The sequence below is a fragment of the Austrofundulus limnaeus genome, unplaced genomic scaffold (assembly GCF_001266775.1).
Source record: "Austrofundulus limnaeus strain Quisiro unplaced genomic scaffold, Austrofundulus_limnaeus-1.0 Scaffold183, whole genome shotgun sequence".
NCBI lineage: Eukaryota > Metazoa > Chordata > Actinopteri > Cyprinodontiformes > Rivulidae > Austrofundulus > Austrofundulus limnaeus.
The window spans coordinates 360,152-372,602 of NW_013952585.1; the positions used below are offsets into that span (position 1 = coordinate 360,152).

Below are 12,451 nucleotides of genomic sequence, written 5' to 3' on the forward strand. Positions count from 1 at the left end.
ACCTTTTTCTGTCTACATGTAGAACTGGACTCATGGCAGCTGCAGTGAGATGAATGTGGGGATCTGAGTGAACTTTAATGTGTTTAACTTTCTTTAAGATTAAATACTTTGATTTTGACTGAACTAAAGAACCAACCATTTTTAATTATGATGTAAATCCATCAGCCTTTGATTGTGCATCTTTTGCACGGCTGCAGTGCAGCGTGTGCACAAATATCTATGTTTATCTTATTTTACTTTTGACTCGGTCAGTTTAGGTGAAGAGTAGTAGTAAACGGAGCTAGCCAAAACACTGTCTGCTAYATCGCAGCAGAGAGTAAACAAATCATCAATTTACCTCATTTTGATGTTTTCTCTTTTTACAACGGGGTGTAGTTGACCAACAATTAAAAACTGTTGGTTGTCCGCTTTTGGGCACTTTTCTCATTTCCTTTGAACCACATCCACTCAGCAGCGACTGTTTCCTCATAATTATGAAGCGCCGAAGTGGCGCTTCATACATAATCGGTGCAGCAGCGGCCGGACCACTTGTACAGACAGCGGGTGGGTGATACCAAGTTTTTTGCAGGGGAGGGGTTCGGGGGGGGGTTTGTTTGCATTAAAACATGCAGCAATTTTACTAAAAAATGTAAACGAATGAAGAAAATCAATTAATGATGTAATATATGTATACTTAAATGATGCAATTTTATTGGGGGGGGGGGTTATATTGACTGGATCAAATTATTGGGGGGGTTATATTGACTGGATCAAATTATTGGGGGGGTTATAACCCCCCCATCCCCCGTGTAAATTACGCGGGTGGTTTTGATGTCCGTCATGGCAGAGTGGGCCGCCTTCTGAATAGTGTGACRTCACGTGCAAAGGGTCAATACAAAACTGACTCATGTTCTTGAACATTCACTAATTAATCCTAGCATTTTTCCATGTTTGTGTTTAATAGAATAATTAGCATGACTGAAAAAAAACTTTTTGTTCTGTTTTGCAGGGACAGCAACTCAATAGACAAGTCTCTGGTCTCATAAATGTCAACCTGCTCTGATATTTTTATGGGTCTTTCTCATCAACCAAAGGTAGGTTCATTTCCTCAAGGAACTATTGGATTTCTTATGGATGTGGCTCATTTATTTCAGCTGATAAAAGTGCTGAAAATGTAGTTTTTTTGTGAGATACACAAGTCTGGCACATTTCTGGTTGCTGAGTTGAACAACCTGTGGTTCTTAATGACCCACATTAAAGAGTCTTGGAGGACATCAGTTTTGCTGCTTAATTTACCAGGTGTGAACTGATGAGCTAATTGATGTTATTCACATTTAAGCAACGTAAATTATTTTTCAAACACGTTTCGATAAAGTTATTGTTCTAAGCAGACTGTAATTTTATCTACAAAAGAGTTGTTCAACAGTTTTTGGTCTTTTCTGTTGCATTATACTGAAGCATACTGATGTTACTATATATGTAAAGTTTAAAAAATAGCCTACTTTTGTATTGATGTATTTTTTGTATGAATTTGATGGTAAGCCTGTCAACAGACCTTTTTCAAGATTAATAAAAAAATGGAACCAATCTTTAAAATAGTTGCAATACATATAACGTCATTGCATCATATTTTTCTTAAAGTCTGAGTACAGCTTTGTTACATATTTATACAGAAAAAAATGACTGATTATAATGAAGAACACACAATTAGGTAAATTAAACACAGCTTTGCTTCTATATTAAAACTGTATTTGTACAGTTTGGATGCGTCAGAAAGTTTGTTTATAAAAGTAGCTAAACCTGTAAATAAAATAACGTAATAAAAGGTGAGTGCAGCTCTTTCCTTTGAAAGTGTAAAYATATACACACTTAAACACATTTTCCAGTTTAGTCTAGATCTTAAAACAATGTATTTGTCTATTTAACATTACTAAAAATGCCCCAGAAAAGTATATATATTTTAAACTAATGAGCTTATCCCTAACACTTACAAGTTCCCAGATTTATGCTCAACACTGCAGTAGATTTCTGGAACAGGTGCAGCATATTTTATGTAATAGTCAAACTTTATCAGCAGGTATAGGGATAGTGTTTACAAGCTCATGAAGTGGAAGTGAGGCTGATGGATTGCAGACATGAAAAGCTCTCAGGCCTTACTGTAAGACGGACTCGTAGAAGACTTTGGTGTCTTGTTGGTCCAACGCTCTGGTGATTTCAGTTTCTTTTCTTGAGTTCACAGTTTCTTTGCTTTGATTACAGCAGCTGCTGCATCTTTAATCTTGCGCCGTGGAAGGCCTAAATAAATCAGCATCTTCTGTGAGATTTGCATTCATGAGCTTGTCTCCACATCCTGTTCAGGTTTTTTGCATGGATGTTGTGCTCACAAGTTTGTAGGGTTTCTCTTCCTTTCACTCCATTCTATAGTACTGATATTTGTGTTTTAAGGAAGTTGAGTAATGTTTTGTTCTTACCTTACAATGTGTGTGATGATGCTGATTGTCAGGGAGTCAAGACCTGAAGTTTAACATTTTTATAGAGGTAAAAGAAAAAGAAAAAAACTTTTTTATCTTTCACCTTGGTAACTTTGACAGTGGGTTTATCTTTATTAATAAAGCATAAACACAAACAAAGGTCAGAACCTTCCCTCTTGCAGCTTAAAGCTGCAGAGAGGCAACACTCTTGTTCACAGGAGAGAACACCAACATTTAGGAGCTCAGCCAGGTGCTGATTGAAGRTGTATTGTGACCTTAACCCTGACAGTGTCAGCTATTTAAAAAATTGGTATTGGCCAAAATCGGAATTAGCAGGTCAAAATTTTTAAAGATCAGTGATCGGCCAGAAAACTGTGATTGGTGCACCCCTACTAAGAACACTCCCTCTACCTCGACAATCATCTTTGCAGGTGGTTGGCCCACGTGGAGGTGATCTCCTGTCACTCTTTCAGGCTTGACTTGGCTGTGCCCCAGGAGTCGGGGCTCTGCCACCGGGGTTGGGGGTAAAAAAAGACAAATGAACTGGAAAACACTTAACAACTTTAAGGTTGATTATTATTCATGGCATAGTGGCACCAATCAAGGACAGACCTTTATGAACTCCTTAAGAACATCTGAGGTAATTTACGCAAATACAGCTAAACAAAATACTTTAGTTGTTCATATTTAACATTACAGATATCTCTCTTTGTTTTTAGAATAATTGGATACTTTCTGGATGTAATATCAATGCAACAAACTACTTGAATGCTTATTTGTGATCTTAACTGTCTCTTATCCAATTGATGCTTTTATTGTGTTAATATGTTGCGTTCAGCCTTTCTGTGTAACACTAATGCTGGTTCACACAGCAAGATTTTAAAATTGTCGGTTGATTTTCGAAATCTGAGAGACACGACAATAAAAAAATCATAGTTATTTGGTTTGGTCCTACAGTGTGTGGTGTACAGTCACACGGCAAAGACAACATACCACATCCAAACAGGTTTTACTAACGAACATTCAGATTTGAAATGGGAAATCTCGCCAAACCTCTCAAGATCAAACAAGAGTTCAGCATAAATAAATATGGCCAACACGAAAAAAGCAATAGTGATGGTTCACTATTTTTAACAGAGAGAAAAACAAAACAAAACAAAACAAACAAAAAAAAAAAAAACCAACAAAAAGACGTCTCTGACTTCCACCAGACTTTCCATGAAATTTGTTTTGTCTTCTGTACATTGGATTCCCCTCCGTGTTTCCATCATCTCTATTTCTAATTGGCTACACGTCTCATTCAACTGGCCAGTTCATTTTTCCTCGGGGAAATCCACACATGCTTGGATATCGGGCTAAGACAATCCAACATGTTGAATATGTAACAAGGGCTTGAAAAGGTTGAACCCTAGGTGCAGACTGAATGACAATGGTTTTAAAAAGTTTTGAAGAAAAGGCTTAATTTAACAAAACAATATGCTGGCGTGGCAGCAATAAAGGACTTTTAAAAAATCCTGGAACATGAATGGGTAACATGGTAGGGGAACACACTGACTATGGAGACATACAGGAACTGTGGAGACAATCATACCAACAAAGCACTGACTACAGCCTGACAACATAGAACAAAATATGAAAGGGGACTAATGAGCTAGAATAAGAAACACCTGGAAGAAAAACACGAGGAGCAGGTGAGGTGTGGGCGGGGCTAGAGCAGGAGACAGGCAGGAGGACCTGAGTACAGAAACCAGGATAGTAACCAAAAATCCTCACATAACAGATACACACACCCACACAGACACACACCGTGACAGAATATCACCAATTTGAGTTTGGAGCATTCCCAACACACTTCAGAGCCGACTAGATCACTCTTAACACAAGTGATCTTAGCCAAAGTGAAACAGGAAGTGACATCAAAGGGGAACCCTAAGAAAGAAAACTCTGTTTTTTGTTTATTGAAGCAATATTATTTGAACCCTATCACGTCTTCATCTGTCACTGATAGTAACTCAAAATAATCTGAAGAAACATCTAATTCTTCTCTACAGTGTGTTGTTAGTTACTGTAGCTCTGTTCTCATTCAGACATTCCCCTTTGACATCATTTCCTGTTACTTAAAATACAAATATCTCAACAACAGAACAAAATGCATTCATATTTATTTTTAAAAAATTGATGTCACTGGCACTTTAAGATTGTCTGAAAGACAAAATCAGTCAAAAACGGGCATAATAAATTGCCGTGTGCACCGGGCATAAGGWAGCTGCTTTTTACTCATAATGTCTGCAACACGTTGCTGAACCTGCTCAGAGTTTAATGTTCAGGTCCAACAAGTTCAAGTTGTTGGAGTAAAAGCAAAGCAGAGAGGGGGTAAGTGCACTGACAAACGGACAGTCCAGTTATTCATTCATAAGCCTTGCCTCTGCTATCAAGGTCAGTTTACACTTAAATCCCGAACACTCAGAAATGTCATTGGTTTAATTAGTTCTCTTGAGCCTCAATAGGAGAGGCAGTTTTAATACTAAGACAATGCATATTAATCTACGGGCATGGGGCCAGTTATGGGGGACTGTCATTGTGTGTGCATAATATATGAGGACTAATTTGATCTCCACATGCMCGAGCTTCTTGATTTAAATCCTTGTGTTTCACAGGTTTTGTGTAATTGAATCTGAAAAATATAGGAAAGCACCTTTTCCTATTATATCAGATAAACATATTTGACTGTCAGCTATTTTTGCTATTAACTTAGATTCAATTATAATTTCATCTCACAAAGCGGCTCAATTTCACATCATAACAGTTGTTATTGTTAATACAATGAATTGAAGGAAATTCTCTAACAGCTTATTGTTATAAAGTGATTTCTTTGGTGGGGGAAAAGGAGAGACTGGCTTTGATTTATGACTTGCAAATGATCAATCAGCATTTTATGTTTGACAGTGACAGAGTCTGCAACACGTCATGCCTGCAGTAAATGTAGTGCTGGTTTATTAGCTGCCAACAGTCCCTCTCATTGAGTGGCTGCTGCCTTTAATAGTAAGATGTTTTCAGTTGATGAGAGTTATGTTTATGTGGGTTCTGTTTTTATCATGGGAACACTTAGCTTTAACAAAATGCCAAACTCGAGACAAATTCTGTAAAAACCGGAATATCAGTCTCTTTTTTCAGTGTTTGGTTTTCTGTTTTGAGTTTTATTTCCATATTTGTTCTTGTGGTGTTTGGTTTTAGTATTTTCTTTGTTTTTAATATTCTCTTTACACCCTGTGTTTCCAGCCAGTCAGTATTTTGTCCAGTCCGTTTTTACTTCTCACTCCAGCCACGCCCACACACACCTGCACCCTGTCTCCGCTCAGCTGTTTCTCATCTCCTCGTCAGCATCAGCCTGTACAATCTCTTGTGTTCAGTCCAGAAATCACTCGAGCGTTACGCATCTCCATCTGGTCCTTCTCATGTTTTCTTTTTTCCTTCCTGTGTTCCTGGTGTCCGCCTTGAATTGTTGTGTGAGTTTTGCTGCCACCGCAACTTTTTTGTTTCCTGTGTTATAAAGAACGTCAATTTGCTGTTTGTCTACATTCTGGGTTGAAACCTCCTGAAAATGGTGATTCTTAATTTCTCCAAGTCTTACTAGATCTAGGATCACATTATTATCGCTATATGCAGTAAAATGCATTTGTAGACAGTTTGCATGTATCTTGTGTGTGCATTAGAGTTCATAGATGTCTCAGCTGGACAAATGTGATGTGATGTGATGTCTCCAGATTAGAGTACATAGATGTCCATGATCATTGTACAATCCTGTACAACAAAATTGGACATAGAAATACATATAGGACAACAGCAATATATATAATATGTATATACATAAATAAAACCAATATTAAAGTAGTTATTGCACTTGGGATGTTTGGCTGGTGTTCAGAGCCTGGCTTAGCCCATTGGAAGAAGCTGTTTTTGAGTCTGTTGGTGCAACTTTTAATGCTCCTGCACCTTCTACCAAAGGGCAGTAGGCTAAGCAGGTGGTGACCAGGATGAAGGTGGTCTTTGAAGATTCTCTTTGGCCTGGAGTCACAGCCCTCATCTCCTGCTCCATCCTACCATCACTCATGAACAATACACACAGTTACTTGAACGCCTCCACTTGAGGCAGAGACTCTCCCCCGACCCGGAGTGGGCATTCTACCCTTTTCCGGTCGAGAACCATGGCCTCAGACTTAGAAGAACTGGATTCTCCACCAGCACACGGCTGAAAGTACTGATGAGAACAAGTCTAAAACGAACATTAAAAAAGCCAGTGTTCGGTTTTCATCTCAAGATAGAACTACTGCTGAGTTATATAGTTCAGTGGTCTTCCAACTAATCTAGATAAAAATGTTCTCTCTTAGTTTATTTTCCTAACATATTTAATGGTCTTAATTTTTATTTTTGTATCCTGGATAATTCAACAGAAAAATGTTCATCTTGAAAAWTTTTTAAACTGCATCAATTTTTTTTACTAGATTGTTTAGTTATTTAGTTCTTCATCTTTAAAAATGAAAACAAAAAAGTTTTTTTGTAAGAAAATGCCTATAGCTACTGTTTACTATTTTATGCACTGCAGGCRTATTAATGGTTCAGTGAAATGAAAAAGAGACTTTAATAAGCTAATGTGTATCAGCTTCGAGGACCTTTTTTTCCTGACTCAATCTGGCAACATGAATTAGATGGGATGGAGCGCGAAATGGGTTTTCAGCTGTGCAGTCGACTTCAGTCCACAGCTGAATGTGCAATCTTTTTAGGAAATTACACGTTGTAATCATAAACCCATCAAGTTCTTCACGTCTATATTTACTACAGTAATGAGTCTGTCTGTAACTCATAACTTGCCATTTCCAGCATTTCATCTGTAGCAAATACATAACTGTGGATAAAAGATGGGGGATTCAGCCTTCTTAACAAGTCATACAAACTTCAGAATAAAACAGGAACATTGCTAAAGGTTTGTAATACTGTATTTGCAGATTCCTGACATGAGTTGTAGGATTTAGTTTTGTTAAACTTTATTCATTTTCCTAAATTTAAAATGTAAAGATGAAAAAAAAAATTTACTCTGTTATTCTGTTTTCTTTTATACATCCAAACATCTTTCATTCGCCTCAATCACAGTGATTGCCATGTTTCTCGCRAAAATAATTAGCTCTTAGTACAAGCTGTGACAGAGCTCACTGCCTATTTCCACTGTGTGCAATTTGTGGTGGATAGAGTAATTATGCCCTTGTTGTGGTGTTTARAGGCTGTTTTTGGATGCCGGAGGATGCAGCAGAGGGTAGCATCAGCAGAGAGCCAGTGAGCGTGACTAATCCGGGGATCTCCCGTGTGCTGTGTACGGCTGGCCGTCCTTCACGCCTCACGCCTCACTGAATGGTAGTGCTCACCCACAGCTTTACACTGTGATRGAGAAATGGGAAGATTTTGTTAGATACTTTATGTAGAAATTAGTGCATTACCATCAAACACAGTATTTTAGAGTTTTTGTTGCAGTTGTATATGCAATTTTACACAGCATTATTTTTTTCAATTGCAAATTCAGTTGGTAGTTCACTATTGATATCACTGACCTATGATTAATGCAAAAATACTGATCATCTGTTGGCTTTCAAATTCTGTTTTCTGGTTCATTTTCTCTTCTTTGACCTGGTTACAGGTCTGGTTAACATTAGATCTGGGGAAGGAAAGGAGCAATACATAATAGAGCATGGGGTTTTCTGAGTATGTACCTATTACTTAGCAGGTACACTATATTGCTCAAAGTATTTGCTCACCCATCCAAATTACTGTGCGCAAAGCAAGGTCCATAAAGACATGGATGCCAGAGCCTGGTGTGGATGAACYTGACTGACCTGCAGAGTCCTGACCTCAACCTGATAGAACACCTTTGGGATGAATTAGAGAGGAGACTGAGAGSCAGGCCTTCTGTCCAACATCAGTATGTGACCTCACAAATGTGTTTCTGGAAGAATGRTTCAAAAATCCCCATAAACACTCCTAAACCTTGTGGAMAGCCTTSAGAAGAGCTGAAMYTGTTCTASCYGCAAATGGTGGAGCAACGTCATATTGAACCCTAAGGATTAGGAATGGGATGTTGCTTAAGCTCATACTGTATGTGAATCAAGGYAGGTGAGACAATACTTTCTGCAATATAATGTACATACCTGGTACTTACAAGGTATTGACCTTGTACTTACAATGTATGAACCTTCTACTTACAGGGTTTGTTTTGTTTACAGGGATTTATACCAGGTATTCACTGGGTTGTTTCTGGCTTTTGCAGAGTACTGACCTGGCACTTAGCTGGTATGTTACTGGTACTATGTGGGTATATACCAGGTACTTACAAAGTACTTAGCAGGCACTTAACTTGGTAGAGAGGAATCCATTATTACTGGTATTTACCCTGTAAGTACTATCTATGTACCAGATATGTACCCATTAAGTACCAGGTCCAAACCCTGTAAGTACCAGGCTGTTTCGAACATGGTTTCTCCCATTTGTGTTTGGTGCCTTGAATCTCTAACCTGATATGTTGCTGGTAAATCCATTTATTCATTTGTTAATTTTTTTATCTGCTTCTCCTTTCCTGGTCACTGGGAGCTGGTGCCTATCACCAGCAGTCACTGTGCGAGAGGACGTCCATCACTTGACCACGTTGAGACAAACAACCCTTCACATTCTCATTCACATCTAGGGACAATTTAGACTTCACAGTGAACCTAACATCCATGGTTTTGGTCAGTGAGAGTAAACCAAACTAATCAGAGAAAACTCACACATGCAACCTCCAGCCAGAAAGGTCCCAGGCCAGGAGGCAATCCTGTGACCTTCTTGACAAGATGTGACAGCTCTGGTAAATTCATAAGCACCATTTTTATACCAAATCATTCCATTTGAAAACTGTTTCTTTGTGTTTTAGTCRTTATTTTAAGTTGTGACCTCATTTGACTGCACAGCCTTCAGTTTATATAAAATCTCTATCACATCTACAGCCCTTCAGAGACCTTCATTTAGTTTTAATATGCCRGCTTTCATTTAGCCTCTTGGAACAAAAATGACAAATGTAAAGTACAAGGACACTAACCAAAGCCTTTGACTTCTTAAGTTCCAAAGCAGGGAAATTGGAAGTGTCTCCTTGTTAATGGGATTACTTTGTTCTTGTCCTCATTCAGCTGCAATGACGAGAAATTTGACATTTCTGTCATCTCATTGCTTCTCAATTGTCTTGTACTTTTCAGAGTTTTACTCCAACATGGGACTGCTCAGATGGGTTCTGGTTTTATACTGAACAAAAACATTGCTCAGTGTGAATAAAATATTTTCTCACAAGTCAGTATTGTTGCCAGAGACACTTTACGGCAAAGCTCAAAAAAACAGACAAGTGAACAAAATTCCACTCAGTCATTTTTCAGAGTGTTAGTTTTATAATATGCAATAATTTCCTGGTATTTCTGTGATCTGCTATCTGATGTCATGTTCAAGAGTAAAAACCAAGAAGAGAATAATTACTCTGCTTAYGTTTTGTTGACATTTTCAGATGGCAGCAGCTTAAAGTGGGTTTTGTCTTTTAGTTTATGCTACACGCACRTCAGTGTCTCTGATGGTCTATAGATGGATTCATTGTTTGTTGCAATTTTAATTACCTGTTGCAAAGCCTTATTGTGTTTGGTGCTATCAGTCCTGTCAGTTTCCACTCAGATTGTCTTTTATAGCTCATCTGAAGTGAGCAGTCTTCTTAAATAGTCATTGCTGACTTTCTGTGCCTAAAGTCAAAGTCAGTTTTCAAAGATCAAGAAAGACAATATCTAACAAACACCGTATATCAAAAATGACTACATTKGAGCACCAAACACTGATCCTCCTTTCAAGGGAYGATGCCCAGTCAGATCAAGGGACTCCCTTGACCTGACTTGGCATCATTCCACCATAGTCTGCCTGTTGAGTGATCGGGCCAAATATCTCTATGGTCAGAAATGGTCTCTGCTGTCTCTCTCGTGGACTTAAGTAAAACATCTGACACATGATGAATGGTTAAAAAACGAAACAAAAATTCAAGCTGCTATCTTTCTTTTTGTTTTCTGGATGTTTTACGTGTTGTTTGACTTGACTTTTGGCTCGACCTATTCCAGTCTTTCTCTACACCTTTTTTGACTTTTTTTGTTTTGTTTATTGTAAGAGATAATAAGTCCATTTATCCACCAACTTTATATATTTGCTTGATCCTTTTCATGGTTGAGGGGAGCTGGTGTAAAAGGGTGTTAAAACACTTAATAAAAAAACTAATAACATATGACATTTTGTCTATCAGCTTTTGATTCTGAGAAATATCTGATCTGATGTTATGTTTAATGGTCCACTGTAGAGAAATATACAACTGGCAGTGTTGCTCTTCCACTAAAACACAGACAATAAAACCTAATGAAGCTTAGCCACACTCTGTCTGTGSCAGTTTCATAAACAACCTGTTGTGTTATTGCTTAATTTTATTGTGTCTTTAGCTCTAAAAATGATACCTAAAGCACTGCTGGTTGTGATCTGAACATGATGTGCTTTTAAATTTTGAAACATCTGTTTTTATGTGTGTAAATATAACATTTTTGATGTTACTGTAGAAAATGGTGACGCCTGTAAGCTGTATCTTGGGTTTAGGTTGCCGTGTAATTTTGGAGAAGCGTTCTGAGGAGCGTGTGTGTTTGTGTGCTGAAGAAAGTGAGGCAGTTGAGCCGCTTTTTCTCAAGCTGCACTGGAATGTTAATTGGTGAGRCTGTTTTTCCTCTCTGATAAGACACAAGGCCATGTTTAAAACAAGCCCAACACTAGGATGTCTCACTGTCGCGTCCCATGAGACAAGAGAGAGAGGGATGGGGAGGGGGGGGAGGGGGTTCCTGTCATTGCCTTCCTCTCTCCCACACAACCCSTCTTCCTGTGGTCTCATCACAAATAGAAAAACAGAAATATTACAGAGCGGGAGGGGATTCGCAGGGAGACTCAGAGCGTGTGTATTATTAAGACTGGAGTGCCAAGGTTTTGAAGTTATGCTAATGAAGATCCTTTCGGAGCTACAAATCTAACAGTCATTTGAATAATTTTCTCCGCTCGTCCCTCCTCTTCTGCTCCATTCTGCCTTTTTTTTCTCGACAACTTCTTTTGATTCTGCCAGAGTCACACATTCAAGGACGGAGATTTGGCATGAARCTCAGCACATGCTGTTTAAGGGAGGTGATGGTAGATTAAACAGCAGCTACAAAAAAATCTTTATGCAGTCCTCTAACAGGAGTCCTCTCCTCCCACATATAACCTATAATAAAGAGCTCATATTATATTTACCTCCTCCTGTCACATGTGTATGTGTTAAACCTAAAACACATCTTCTTGGGTGTAAGACGTCTGCGCGCCACCCAATAAAATCATCCATCTGCTGTCAGAGAACAAGCCCAGTGTTTTACAGCATATTAGCAATCATTATCATGTATTTTACTCATAGTTGAATTGGATGGGCCATCCTAAGTTGTGAACATCATTCCTATGACAACATATAGTGTTAGACCTGATGTTCAGCACATCATCAAACAAAGATTCAGTTAAAATTCGACTTTGAACTGAAGTGAAGGGAATTCTGCAACTGATTACCATATTTATTCAAGTATAATACGAAAAATTAAATCGATAAATTTATCCATAAAGTTGTGGGGTAGTATATGCTTGGATCAATATGTATTTTAACTGAAATATCGGTCTGATTCACAAAATGCCTGAGTCCAGAAATGAGACCACATCGCAAAAAGCGGTTGAAGTGAGCTTGCCTCTGACACTCCTTCGTGACCTCGAGTGAGGTAGTAACAGATCCAGGCAGATGACATGATGTGGTAAAAAAAGAAAAAAAAAACTAGTCTTGCAGCTTAGTAATACACTGCCCAAACTGTCCATGTAACCAAGTTTTAAAATCTTATATCCAGCCAAAAAGTCTT

At 38.3% G+C, this 12,451-nt stretch overlaps 1 protein-coding gene across 2 annotated transcripts in view; it reads left to right on the forward strand.

The window, feature by feature from the left end:
• Positions 1–12,451, forward strand: part of arvcfb (ARVCF delta catenin family member b) — a 352,935-nt gene that overhangs the window by 76,659 nt on the left and 263,825 nt on the right. For both annotated transcript variants that reach the window (XM_014018097.1, XM_014018096.1), the window contains exon 2: positions 989–1,073. The gene's annotated coding sequence lies outside the window, so the exon portion shown is untranslated. The remainder of the gene's footprint in view (positions 1–988; positions 1,074–12,451) is intronic.